Genomic DNA, 14,972 nt, shown 5'->3' with positions numbered 1-14,972 from the left:
AGAGAGAGAGAGAGAGAGAGAGAGAGAGAGAGAGACTACTTGCATAAACCAAGCATGGTGGGCAAACCTTTAATCTCAGGCAGAGGCAAGAGGATCCCTGTGAGTTCCAGGACAGCTAGGACTACATAGAAAGACCCTGTCTCCAACAGGTGTGGGGGAGGGGCTGTATAGTCTGGAGGACGTCCTTACCAACTCTTGTCTGGTCTTACACTGCTGGTTCCCGGGATTTTCCAGGCCTTTGGGATCACCCTGGATTACACCATTGGATTCCTGGCTCTTAAGTGTGCAGATGGATGGTCATTAGATTTCTCAGACTTAATGACGTGTGCCTGTTCTCAATAAGTATTTCCTACTGTCTTGTTTCTTTGTGACTATCCCTTCCTTGTTTATTCCCAGACTCCTTGAACTCATGGAAATCCTCCTGCCTCAGCCTTTTGAGTACCATGCCTGATCCCTGGTTTCTGCAAACTATTCTCTCTTGTTTCCCCAATTTCTCTTTTGATAAGGACACCAGTTAGGTTGAATTGCCACATTGCCTACATAGTATCTCAACCTAACAAGAACTATCCTTAAAAGAGGATATCCTTAAAAGAGACACCGTGGGGCCGGAGAAAAGGCCGAGCAGTTAAGAGCAGTTGCTCTTCCAGACAACCCAAGTTCAGATTCCTGCTCACGTTAGACAGCTCACAACCTACAGCTTCAGGGGTTCTGACATGCACTTCTTGCCCCATGGTCTCTGTCTTTCTCCAGACACACACCTACACATAAATAAAAATTTAAAAAAAAAGCACATTTAAAATTGTTGAAATAAGAGCGGCGGGGCTGCGTCCCCATCACCCCGGCCGCCTGCTAGCTCATGCCCGAAATAACAACACAGAAACTGTATTCATTTAAACACTGCTTGGCCCATGAACTCTAGCCCTTACAGGCTAATTCTCGCACCTGGACTAGCCCATTTCTAATGATGTGTGTCAGCACCCCAGGGTGCGCTTACCAGGAAGATTCTAGCCTCTGTCCATCCTGGGTCGGAGCTGCCTGGGAGAGCGGAGCATGGCGTGTCTCTGCTCCAGAGCAGAGCTGTCAGGTCTCTCCGGGAGCAGAGCAGAGTCTGACCTCACTTCCTCTTCCTCCCAGAATTCTATTCTGTTTACTCCTCCCACCTATACTTTAACCTATCAGGGCCAGCCAAGCAGTTTCTTTATTGCTCAACCAATGAAATCAACAGATTGATATGACACTCCCACATCATAAAATAGAACAAACAGCCGGGTGGTGGTGGCGCACGCCTTTAATCCCAGCACTCGGGAGGCAGAGGCAGGCAGATCTCTGTGAGTTCGAGACAAGCCTGGTCTACAGAGCTAGTTCCAGGACAGGCTCCAAAGCCACAGAGAAACCCTGTCTCGAAAAACCAAAAAAAAAAAAAAATAGAACAAACAGAAGAGAAGGGGGAAAATATGACCACAGTGGTAGGAGAATGATATAGCACTGACTATTGTTGAACACAGTTTAAAGTGAATGCAGGGTATAATGGGTTTCACTACACTATTTTATTATTTAGATTATATTTTGGGGCCTGGGAGTTGAGACAGGGTTTCTCTGTGTAGCCCTGGCTGTCCTGGAACTGACACTGTAGACTAGGCTGGCCTGAACTCTCAGAGATCCACCTGCCTCTGCCTCCCAAGTGCTGGGATTAAAGCCATGTGCCACCACCGGACCTACTGTTTTAAGAATTTCTTTTTTCTCTGGGGGTTTTTTGAGTTGGGGGTCTCTCTATTATATAGTCTCGACTGTCCCAGAACTTGCTATATAGATCAAACTGGCCTCAAACTTGCAGAGTTTCCTGCCGCTGCCTCTCAAGTGCTGGGATAAAGGCACATACCACCAGATATGACTCTTGTGCTTATTTATTTGAAATGTTCTATTAAAGGGTTTTAATAATAAAGGGCTATCTGGGAATGGTGGTGCACACCTTTAATTCCAGAATTTAGGAGGCAGAGACAGGAGGAGTTCTGTGAGTCTGAGGCCAGCCTGGTCTATCACAGCAAGTTCCAGGATAGCCAAGGCTACATAAAGAGACCAAATAAATAAATAATAAAGGGCTAGAGAAATGACTCAGTGGGGAAAGTTCTTACTTTGCAAGAACCTGAGTTTGGATTCCCAGATCCACATAAAAGCCAGGCACAGTAGGAGGCATGGTGGAACATATCTATAAGCCCAGTGCAGGGAAGCAGAGGCGGGATCCTCCAGGGCCAGCTGGCCAGCTGGGCTAGCCAAAATAGCTCCGTGTTCAATGCAAGACACTATTTCAGAAATATTGAAGAGCAATAGAAAAAGAAATATGCCACTGACTGTGCATGGGCAGCCACACAGGCAGGCACACGCACACAAACATGCACAAACATGAGACATATAAGTTTAGGGAGCTAGCAATAGCCCAGCAGTTAAGAGCACCTGCCACTTTTGAAGGGGACTGGGGTTCAGTTCTCAGTACCCACATGGCTACTCACAGATGTATGTAACTCCAGTTCCAGGGGATCCTTCTGGTCTCTGAGGGCACTACATGAGGTGATAAACTCACAAGCACTCATTCACATGAACTAAAAATAAATCTTTCTTTAAAGTAAAACTTTTACAAATAAGCACAATGAGGCATTATTTTACCATTGATAATAGTCCTATATTTTACAAGGTTTATCTTCCAGACTTGGTGGAAATTCTCAAGAAAGCCTGGTACTACAGTATAAATGTAACCACCACTAAATGTCAGGTTTAATTACATTGGTTTCCTCTATATCTGATTCTTGGGTCTCAGCTTTCTAGGCCCACTGGAATCACAAGTGCAGTGGTTTAGGAGAGGTAAAACGGGTAAAAATTAGGGTGCTTGTGTTGCTGTCTTAGAGAATTACTACCTATTACAGCTTGAGCATTCCTTACCCAATGCTTGGGACCAGAAGTGTTTCAGATTTTTCCAGATTTATCAAATGAACCATCTTGAGGATGGGACCCAAGTCTAAACACAAAATTCACTAATGCTTCACACAGCCTGCAGGGAATCTCACACAGTATTTCTAGTGTGCCTGTACCATTGAGGGTGTTCCTTCAGGTGAGGCCAGGCATGGAGTTCTCCCCAGCAGCATCATTTCGGCACTCAAAAAGTTTTTAATTTTGGATCATTTCCACTTTTAATTCATCAATCAATTGATATATAGGCATGATCTTGCTATGTAGCTGGTATAAAACTCAGACTCTTCCTACTTCAGATTTACGTGTTTCAGTACTACAGGTATTTCCCAGCAGGCCCAGAGAGTCTTCAGATTTGTACATTAGGGGTGCTAAAGCTGCATGAAAGCTGGGAATGGTGCATATTAGTTATTTCTCTCACTGGCAAAACACCAGACAGACGCAGCAAACGTGGTAATGAAAGTGCAGTGATCTGATAAGGATGGCCCCCATAGGTCCATATATTTAAATGCTTAGGGAGAGGCTCTTTTTTAAAGGATTAGGAGGTGTGGCCTTGTTGGAGGAAATGTGTCACTGGGGTTGGGTTTGAGGTTTCAAAATCCCAAGCCAGGCCCAGGGGCTCTCTCACTGATGCCTGTAGATCTAGGTGTAGAACTCTCAGCTCTTTCTCCAGCACCATGTCTGCCTGCATGCTGCCATGCTCCCCACCGTGCTCATAATGGAATAAACCTCTGAAACTGTAAGCAAGACCCAATTAAATGCTTTCCTTCATAAAAGTTGGCTGTGATCATCATGCTTCTTCTCAGCAATAGAACATCGACTAAACTAGAGGCTTCCTTTGGCTACAGTTTGATTGCAGTCTGTCCCTGCGTGGTGGGAGGAGCAGGAGGCAATCGGTCCCATTGTGTCACACGGTAGCACAGAACTGAATGATAGTTCTCACCTGGCCGCCTCCTTTCCAACCTTCTGCTCAGTGTAGCTCTCGCCCATGGGATAGTACCACCCATACAGTCAGGGTGAATAGTCCCCCAGTTAAACCTAGCTGGGAACTCCCTCAGAGACATACCAGTGGGACGTTTCCAAGGTGATTCTGAATCTAGTCCAGGTGACATGATTAGCTATCACATGTAGGTAATTGTTCTCCAAAACTTTCTTCCTTGTAGAAGTTACAGTTCTAAGTAAAGGTTGTGAAGAGTTTTTAAGATAGGCAAAAAGACCATTATCATAGACCCCATCTAGAAGAAAGTATTACCTAGGGGGCTGGAGAGAGCTCAGTGGTTAAGAGCACTGGCTGCTCTTGCAGACATCCTGAGTTCCATTCCCAGCAACTACATGGTGACTCACAGTCATCTGCAATGAGATCTGGTGCCCTCTTCTGGCCTGTATACACACATGCAGGCAGAACACTACACATAATAGGTAAACATATATTTAAAAAGAAAAAGGAAATATTACCCCAGCATCTAGGAGGCAGAGGCAGGTGGATCTTTGCAAATTAGACACCAGCTTGGTCTACATAAAGTCCCAAGACAGACAGGTACATAGTGATGATGTGGAAAGTCCTTCTGTATATGTATTGCTTTTATTGGTTAATGAATAAAGAAGCTGTTTTGGCCAGTGGCTTAGCAGAATAGAGCTAGGAGGGGAAAACTAAACAGAATGCTGGGAGAAAGAAGGCAGAGTCAGTGAGCTGCCATGGAGCCGCCAGAGGAGAAAGATGCAAGTTGCTAGTTGGAAACTTGCTGGCAGGCCACTGTTATATATTATAATACATAATAATAATTATTATAAATTATTATATAATAATATAGTTTTATATATTATATAAAATATAAAATAATGGAAATGGGTCAATTCTAGATATAAGAGCTAGCTAGCAATACACTTAAGTGACTGGCCAAGCAGTGATTTAAATAATATAGTTTCTATGTGGTTATTTCGGGAGTATGGGCGGTCGGGAAATGAACAAGCAACCTCCTACAACATAGTAAGACAAAAATTGAAATTAAGATTTAATTATCAGCCAGGCGGTGGTGGCACATGCCTTTAATCCCAGCACTCAGGGGAGGCAGAGGCAGGCGGATCTCTGTGAGTTCGAGACCAGCCTGGTCTACAGAGCTAGTTCCAGGACAGGCTCCAAAGCCACAGAGAAACCCTGTCTCGAAAAAAATAAAAAAAAAAAAAGATTTAATTATCAAAAATAAATAAATAAATAAAGTATGGGCTGGAGAGGTGGCTCAGTGGTTAAGAACACTGGCTGCTCTTCCAGGGGTCCAGGGTTCAATTCCCAGCACCTACATGGCAGCTCACAACTGCCTGTGACTCCAGTCCTAAAGGATCCAGCACCTTCACACAGGCATGCATGCAAAGAAAACACCAATGCACATAAGATAAATAAAAATAATTAAACAAGTAAAGGAAAGTAATAAATCTGCATAAATACTTAAGAATCATCTTTTTATAACAAAATCAATTGGGAGAACCACACAAAAACTAACGGATGCCATTCAAATGTTTTCTTGATAACCAAGACCTAATGTGTAAGTAAGTTTGTTTTAGTAGGCAAACAGAATAGATATTTTAACAACAAAAAAGACATTAAAAGTAAGAATGAGTAGTCAACTTGGCAATCAATTTAGTGGGAATTTATACCACTGTGTTTAGCATTTTAAAAAATTTATTTTATTTTATTTTATTTTGGTTTTTTTGAGACAGGGTTTCTCTGTGGTGTTTTTGGAGCCTGTCCTGGAACTAGCTCTTGTAGACCAGGCTGGTCAAACTCACAGAGATCCGCCGCCTCTGCCTCCCAAGTGCTGGGATTAAAGGCGTGTGCCACCACCGCCCGGCTTTTAAAAACTTCTTTAAGGACTTTTTTTGTATGTGTATGGCTTATATACTTGGTGTTCCAGATACTTAGAAAAAGGCACTGGACCCCCTGAAAATGGGAGTTATGGGTGGTTGTAAACCATCATGTGGATGCTGGAGGTTGAACCTGAGTCCTCTATAAGAGCAGCAAGTGCTCCTAACTGCTGAGCCATCTCTCCAGCCCCATTTCAAAAACTTTAATCATATACTATCTCCTTTAGATCTATAGCAGTATTGCTGTTGGACATGAAAATGGTTCCCCAGGGGCCTTTAATGGCTTGAGCACTGGTCCCCAGGTGGTATGCTATGGAGAGATGAGTGGTTCGTTCATTAACCCACTCTTGAGCTCATAGCTGAACAGCCTAGCTGGCAGAGGTGGGTCCCTGCCTTTGAAGGGTCTGTTGTCCTGAACCCTAACCACTCCCCTTCTCTGTTTTCTATACATTATGAGGGATGCAGCCTCCCAACCCTAAGTTACCAACACCATGATGTTCTGTTTCATCTTAGGTCCAAAGTGAAGAAAACAGCCCACCATCGATGAAACATGTAAAAAACTTGAGTCAAAATAAATATTCTCTCTTTTTAAATTGTTTTTCTCAGGTGTTTTGCCCTAACAGCAGAAAGGTAAGTGAGGCTATTTCTGTATTGTGGGCAGGAAGCTGAAAATCAGATTAAGCAATAACCATCCAAGGTCATATCATTATTTGTGAAATTTTACAGGTACAAGTTCAAGGCTCTTTGCACCTGTCTCAGCAAATGGAATTGCCTAGGAGCACATGAGGGTTTTGCATTGGAACATCTTGTTCTCCAAAATTGTCAGATTTCTTAATTATATAAAATACTTATATAAATTATATAAGTTTGGGATAAGAGAAACTTATGTAGTAAATAAAGTAATTAAGACTTCACCCCAATTAAATATAGTTGTCCTAGTCATCAAAAAATATTTGCAATTGCTGAGCATGATGGTGCACACCTTTGATCTCAGCAGCTGGATCTCTGTGAGTTCAAGGCCAGCCTGGTCTACATAATGAGTTCCAGGTCAACCCAGGCTACATAGTGAGTGAGACGCCATCTCCAAAAACAAACAAAATGCCTTTGTAAAATCATTTGAATAACTGATTTTCTCTGCTTCTACATCAGTTTGCAAGTAATTTCTCAATTACTGAATTTGGCAAAGAAAAAAAATGGTCATAGTCTAGTGAGATTCTTTCTATTGGAAAACATTGCCATCTAGTTCCACTATGAATTGTAAATGCTTCCATAAGACAAGAAAAATGAAGGATGGTAGGATGGTCATATTTAGTGGTAGAAAATTGGGAAGGAGAATTCTTTTTATTTTACTTAATGGGCCAATGGCATACCTCCCATTATGGAAACAGAAAAATAAATTGTGCCTGGGCCAAGGCTGCTCAGTAATCAGAAGAGAAAGTGTATGTTGGAAAAGATCCTGCTGTCTCCAGTTCCTGGGAGCCTGTGCCCCAGAGTCAAATGGTTTCAAGCTCGGTCCTCCCTACTGGCAAATTACTTCATCTATAAAATGGCATTCACCACTACCATCCTTCCCATCCCCCACTCCTCTACCCTGACCCCTCCTGCCTGTGACAGGTGGGAGAGCTGTCCTACACCAATTTTTCAAGTGTAAATCTATTGCACTCTTCCTCGGTAACTGTTAGATTAAAATGATGTTTTTTTTTTTTCTCTTTCTAGCCTTCAGGGATATTGTGTTATATTATGTGAGGTAAATGACATTCAGTACTGTCAGTTGGCCATGGGATGGCAAAATATGCCTGATCCCAGGAAAAAAACAAAACAAAACAAAACAAAACACCAGGCCCTGAAAGCACAATGTCTGGAAACATTTCACATTTCCAGACTCCGTGGTGAGATGTGTTCGTAACAATGGCTTCATTTTAAAAGAAAATTCCGCACATATTTGCTTCTAAATTCTAATTTCAGGCAAAGACTGGCAGGTCTAAATCCCTCCTTCCTAGCTCTCCTTCTCTTCCCCTCCACTGGCTCCCCCCTTGCCTCACTCCATTCTCGCCAACCCCTGTGTGCTTGGCTTTAAACATTTGGAAAGTGATGGTATTTGGCATAATTGCTGTATGTTTTGCTTAGACATATACATTCAAAGGACAATTATGGTGAATGTGCTCATGGTATTTTTTCTTAATCCTTGTGTTTGTTTTCTTCTGTCACAAGAGGAAAACTAAAGTTGTCCCTACTTCAAAAATATCTGGAAATACTTCTTTTTCTAATCTTTGTATGTACTCCTGTTTTAAAATATATCTTATGACTATATTTTATGTCTAATTATCATTAAATTATTTTTGTAGTCATTCAATAAAACAGAACATACATTTTGAGGCAGGTCTCATAGGCCCCAGGCTGGCTTTGAAGTCGCCTGGTAGCCACAGGTGACCTTGAACTCAGCCTCTTCAGAGTGCCAGGATTCCAGACACTGAGTCCAGTTTTTCCTCCCACAAATGTTTATGGAGCCTCAGAGAGTATTCTAGGCCATAGTGTCTTACACTGTGGGTGGTGAATGTGTTCGGGGTTGCATGACTGAAGGTGGGTATCACGAAGCATTTGGCAAAAATAAAAAGGTTCTGAATGCACATTAACCAACACCTAATTTCAAATCCGAAGTGTAAGACTCCTGTATCTCTAGCAGGGTTTGCTTGTGTGGCATCATGTGATTTTGCCGTAGGCTTAGTTCTGAGCGCACACTGTGCGCTTTGCACTGCGCATGTTGTCCCATCATGCATGGCCAGGCAGTGCTGCCTGGAAACACTTCAGCTCAAGGCTGCCCTTGCATTCCCTAGATAATTGAGGAGAATCTTCTGAATCTCCTGCCTCCACCTCCAGATGTGCTGCTAGGCCAGTTTATGTGATACTTGGATGCAAAGCAAGGCTTTGCACAGGCTAGGCAAGCACTCTACCGCCTGAGCTACATGCCCAGCCCTCTATACCTATTTTATGTGCGTATATACCTGAGGATACATGAAAAATGTTCAGGTGTGGGACTAGAGAGATAGCTCAGCAGTTAAGAGTATTTGCTGCTCTTCCAAAGGACCAAAGTTCAATTTCCAGCACCCACATTGGCAGCTTCCAACCATGACTGCTGTCCTAGAGGATTGACGCTCTCTTCTGCCCTCCCTGGACCTGGACCCTGCACTCTGTGCATAAACATACACATAATTACAACATTAAAATAAAATATATTAAAAAAAACATTCTTGCTGACTGTGGTGGCATATGTCTTCAATCCCAGCACTTGGGAGGCAGAGGCAGCTGGATCCTTATAAATTGGAGGCCAACCTGGACTACAAGGTCCAGCGAGAGCTGCACAATGAGACCTTGTCTCAAAAACAAAACTTCAACAAAATTACACACACACACTCAAATGAAAGGGGTCACAGGTGGGAAAGGTTTTGTAAATTCTGTTTATTTAAGCCTCGGTGTGACCAGAATTTCAGGTGCACTGATCTAATAAAAACTAGGAGAAGAGGAACACAGGATGTATTTACAGTTTTGTCTAGAACTGAGGAAGCAAAATTCTCAGCTTCTCTCTGCCTTGCAGCAGTGTTAGAATTCACAGAAAAGACAAGACAAATGCCAGGAAATGTGCATGTATTGACTTCGCTACGAGATAAGTCATCAAAACTGTGAGAAGAACCTTTCTATGAGCCAGAGTTTAGGCCTATTCTTTCCCCAGGGCAGAATTTCTTGAAGAAATTCTAATTATGGCTCTCATTACTGAAGCAGTACAGAAAGCCAAGGGGAATTTTGAAGGTTTGAATAGGAAAAGGATGCCCCTCACTCTGGAATCTGGGCAAAGCCATTTTCAGTGTGAAACAAGAATCCCTTTTCTCTTCCCAACCATAAGCCTGCAGTTTCTAGTATCTGCACCAGAAACCCCATTTCTAAGGAAAGGACATGGACTAACTAACACCTTGTACAACCCTAGTGGCTTTCAGTGTTACCTTGTAAGATCATAATTCTGTTCAAGGCATCGAGAGAGAGAAGCAGAGAGAGGAGAGGGGGAGAAAGAGTTTTGAAAACCTTCAAAGACCTGCCTTGAAGACTTTCACTAAGAGCTCAAAAAAGAAGTCACAATAAATGTAGGAACTAAAGTCTGATGGCTGTACAAAAAGAATCTTCTCTGACACATCTTTTCTAGTCACGTGTTCTTTGTTTCTCTCTCCTAATTGTTTATAATTCTTCTGTTCTAATTCTCTGTCCCAATGCTAATTTCAATTCTGTTACAATATCTGTTCCAATTCACTTTTGTTCTAAGTAGACATTATACTACATTCCTTCTTCCTCCTCCTCCTCCTCCTCCTCCTCCTCCTCCTCCTCCTCCTCCTCCTCCTCTTCTTCTTCTTCTTCTTCTTCTTCATCTTATTTCTCCTCAGTCTTTTCTTCTGCTGTAACAAATTCCCAAGCACCTATATATCCATTTATTAGCAACTTGCTAGTAATAGAAAAAAAATAACAAGGAAAATTCTCAGGGACACAGACATTCTTTGAAGATATGTAGCAAAACTTATCAGCTAGTTTGTAGCTAACCACAGCTGCAGCTGTGAGGAGGTCCAGCCATCTTTTATAGGGGACACTACAAGGTTACAAAGAAAGAAAACTAAACCATTGAGAGATCTAAAGAAAAGGCAAAGAGTATGTGCATTATTTTCCATTTCTAAAGTGTGTGGACATGGTTAGTCAGGTGCTTTGGTCTCTTGAAGGGCTGAGATAGAATAAGGACAGACATGTGCAACACGGCCCTAATTTATCATAAATCCTCTGAAGGCTTAGGTCTTCCAAGTCCAGACACCTGCAATTTGATAAGCAAAAATCTGTGAAAGTTCCATTTGTTTTCTTTTATGTTTATTTATGTATTATATAATATTCTGTCTGTGTGTATGTCTGCAGGCCAGAAGAGGGCACCAGACCTCATTACAGATGGTCGTGAGCCACCATGTGGTTGCCGGGAATTGAACTCAGGACCTTTGGAAGAGCAGGCAATGCTCTTACCTACTGAGCCTTCTCTCCAGCCCTGAAAGTTCCATTTGTGATCTCTCCAGAAGGACATATGTCTGGCCAGCCTGCTCTGTCAGCAAGGCCAGTGATAGAGAACAGGCTTCTAATTCTCTCACTGTAACATGGAGAATGTAGTTTCGAGAGAAGTCATCCTTTTAACCCTCCACAAACATGTGTGCCCATAAGATTGAGATGTAATCATGAGATCCCATGTACACATTACATGAAAATGCATGGTAATGGGAGCTGTCATAGCTGCTACTGCACAAGCAAAATTACAGATAAAAGCAGCAATGGCTCTGCCGGCTTTGCCAGGCAGGGTTCCTCCATCTGAGAATAATCTCTCGGGTGGGTTGACATCTAAATTATCAATTGCTATAAGCTGTAATTGCGTCACGACACACCACAGCTTGTGATAAACGCTCCCGACAAGAGAGAGGATGCTTAGTGACCTTTAGATGCAACCTCAGAGCTGCCATGCTAATGCTAAGAAAATTAATGACTTCCTCTCCCTTGAGGGGCCCATACCCCGAGTTTCACTTGGGAACTGCATGTCCCTACTTGGGTGTGCCTCATCTTCGTCTGATTGCATCTTCTCTTAACCTGTGAGCCCAAGCAAAGTAAAATATCTTTAGCACGGTTTCTAAGTTGCACTTCCCTGTATCAGCTGAAATTCTAGGTATGCTAAATAACTGAATTCTCTGTATTCTAAATAGCAGACATTCTCTCTTCAGCATTGAAGGCTAAATCAAGGTCCCTGAACACAGAGAACTCCTCAGGCTAGGGAGGTTAGCAGCTAAACAGGTAAGTAGCCAGCAAAAGGTGTGCGTGAGTGAGCATTCCCCTTCAAAGGGTGGTACACTGCCTTCCATTGTTATTTCAGCTGCGGTCTCTCCCGAGTGAGGTGGTCTGTTGTCAGAACTCTGTAAAATCCCTTTCCCTGAGGACTGGCTCTTCCTCTGGCTGGTGGTGTCTAGGACCCGACCTTTTCCTTCTCCCAGCAGGAGACTCCTAGAGAAATTCCATTTCCTTGGAGGCGATTATCTCACTAATCCAACAGCCAAAGGGAGGGGCCTGAGCATCTCTACAGCCAGAAGATTGACAAGATCACCGGAGGAGCTGCAGGAAGAAAGTGGAGGCGGTCTCATACTTAGATGATGAACCCCAGAGGAGAAAAGGCCCCCTCAAACGGGAAGATGGGAAAGTAACCGTGAAGGAGCATGTCAGTCAGGAGGGGAGGGTGGGGAGGAGAGGGAGGACAACAGAGAAGGAGAAGCGTGTCAGGAAGAGAACCGTGAAACGTGTCAAATGCTGCTGAGAGGCCCATCAGGTGGCGGCAGATAGAACCTTAGATCTGTCATGTTAACGGACTATGACAAAAATGTGTCTTAGCGTGATAGTAGAGATGCATGATAAACTGGAGTGAATTCAGAGGGAAGTGAGAAAACGATGAACATTTTGAGAAACTTTACTGTGAGAGCACCCACCCCCAGATGGGGTTGTATTTGGTTGGGGTAGGGACATGGTATCAAATGATTTTTCTCTATTTTCATCATAGTAAAGTACACACAAGGTGAAGTTTACTGTCATGTCTACCTTAAATGTAGCATTTAATCATGTCGAAAATATTTATGTTGTTGGGCAGTCAGTACCAGCAACTACCTCTAGAACTCTGTTTTGCATATCCTATACCTAACAAACAATGAATCCCCGTTCCTCTCAGTCTACTTTCTTCTTGTATGACTTTGACTAATTACCTTGATTAAGAAGAAGCATATCGGCCAGGCGGTAGTAGCACATGCCTTTAATCTCAGCACTTGGGAGGCAAGAGGTAGGTAAAGATCTGTGAGTTTGAGGTCAGCCTGGTCTACAAGAACTAGTTCCAGGACAGGCTCCAAAACTGTCTTGAAACCCTGTCTCGAAAAAATGAAATTGCTGCTACCAAGAAAACATGCTTTACTCTATTCTTTCCCAAGCTTTCTCAGGCTTTCTGTGGATTCAGTTATCCACGTGGGTGCCATTCTGTAACATGAGGGGGCTGGCTTGTTGGGGTTAATGCTTGTTGGGGTTAATGTCCTGCCCGGTACCCCACAGCCAGCAAGCCCCCCCAAAAAAATCACACAGAGGACTCCGTAAGATTATAAACTGATTGGCCCATTAGCTCAAGCTACTTATTAGCGCTTGTAGCTTATATTAACCCATTATTCTGATTTATGTTACCCATGTGGCTCAGTACCTTTCACAGTGGGGCAGATCACATGTTGCTTCTTCGGAATCTGGGCAGGACTGGGAGGAATGGGCTTCCTCCTTCTTAGTATTCTCCTGTTCTCCTGGCCCTGCCTCTACTTCCTGTCTGGTTGACCCACCTATACTTCCTGTCTGGCCAATCAGCGCTTTATTAAAATATGATTGACAGAATACAGACAATTCTCCCGCACCAGGTGTATTCCAGTCCATTATATGTATTAACAGCCTTTTACTTCTTCATTTGTGTGGCAATGGACATTGGCTTGCTTTCGTGCGTTAGGTGTCACAAAGAGTGCTGCTGTGAGTATATAGACAATGGTGTGAAACCCTGCCTTCAATTATTTTGGCTGTAGATCCAGACATGGAATTACCTGACAGGTCACGTAGAAATTACATTTTTAACTTTCTAAGAAAGCACTGCAGCATTTGCACAGTAATTGTGTTCTTTTATGCAGGAACTGACGTTGCACGCAAGTTCCAAACTCTCCACACTTTTGCATTCATTTTCTGGGTTTTTCCTAAGCATCTGATGACTGTAAAGTGGTACCTTATGTTTTCAGTCTACATCTCCCTAAGGTCCAGTTATGTTGGCCATTTTCCATCCACTACTTGCCATTGGCATCTTTGGGGGGAAAATCTCTACTCCAGTCTTTTGTTGCTTTTTGAATTAGGTTGTTCTGTTGAAATGTAAAAGTTCTTTCTATGTTATGGATATTAAAACCCTGTCAAATACATGATTTACAAATTCATTTCCCATTATATGGGCTGCCATTTTACTCAACAGTATCTTCTACACACACTTTTTTTTTGGTTTTTCGAGACAGGGTTTCTCTGTGGCTTTGGAGCCTGTCCTGGAACTAGCTCTGTAGACCAGGCTGGTCTGGAATTCACTGAGATCCTCCTGCCTCTGTCTCCCAAGTGCTAGGATTAAAGGCATGTACCACAACTGCCCAGCTATTTTTAATTTTTAAGTGTGTGTGTGTGTGGTCTGTGTGGGGGTATGTGCATGTGAATACAGATGCCCACCCTGGTCAGAGGTGTCCGAAACTTCCACCCACTGTGAATGCTGACAGCTGAACTGGGGTCCTCTGCAAGAGCACCCTGTACTTTCGACCTCTGGGCAGATTCTCCAGAGCTAAATTTGCTTTTTTAATTTTGGCAAGTTTTTACAGGGTTTGTACACACATGATTATACCATCTGGGCAAGAGGTCAATTCACTCTTTTTCCTTGTCAATTGGGATGCCTTTTGTTTCTTTTCCTTTCCTAATTGCTTTTAGTCAAGCTTCCAGCAGCAATGTGATGGGCAGGAACAGTGAAAGCAGGCAGTTGGGCCTTGTTCCTCATCTCAAAGGAAAAGCTTTCAGCCTTTCACCGCTGAACATAATATAATGCTCACGGTTCTCACGCTCGTGTGGGGAGTCTATGGGGCATCTCTGAGAGCCCAAAACTGTTCTAAAAATATAATCTGTCCGAACTGCAATTGACCACTGGGACACAGATCCAAATACTTCAATGGCAGGGTCTTTTGTACCCGCCGTGGCTCCCACGAGCTATATGAGCTGTTCCTGGAACGACAGTCTGGCTCTCTGCCAAAAGGCTGAGTGGTAGTGGGGTAACCGTTAATGTGCCAAGAGCTGAAAATGACCAAAACTAACAGCCATTTGCTCTTAAGGCTTCCCTGCGAAGTTGCAAGCCTTCACTGTCTATTGTCTATCAATGTTATTGCTTGAAGATGGGCGTGGGCATAAAAGGAGGGGTTGGCTCACCTGTGCTCCTCTTCCCAATCCCATTGCTGGGGCTCCATGTACTGTAAAAGAAGAGCAGAATGAGAAAAACTGAGTTGAAGTAGAGACTA

The 14,972-nt window shown here is 43.2% G+C and overlaps 1 protein-coding gene across 3 annotated transcripts in view; it reads right to left on the bottom strand.

The window, feature by feature from the left end:
- Nucleotides 1–10,207: 10,207 nt before the first annotated feature.
- The window catches only part of Ston2 (stonin 2), a 166,312-nt gene continuing 161,547 nt past the window's right edge, over nucleotides 10,208–14,972 (bottom strand). For 2 of the 3 annotated variants that reach the window (XR_007593616.1, XR_007593617.1), the window contains one exon: nucleotides 10,208–14,924. The gene's annotated coding sequence lies outside the window, so the exon portion shown is untranslated. The remainder of the gene's footprint in view (nucleotides 14,925–14,972) is intronic. The other variant, XR_007593618.1, reaches the window with a different exon arrangement.

Source organism: Alexandromys fortis, unplaced genomic scaffold (genome assembly GCF_014885135.2).
Source record: "Alexandromys fortis isolate MF-2015 unplaced genomic scaffold, M_Fortis_MF-2015_v1.1 scaffold_47, whole genome shotgun sequence".
Classification (NCBI taxonomy): domain Eukaryota; kingdom Metazoa; phylum Chordata; class Mammalia; order Rodentia; family Cricetidae; genus Alexandromys; species Alexandromys fortis.
Note: the sequence above shows the minus strand (reverse complement) of the source record. Positions and strands in the feature narration are given on the sequence as shown.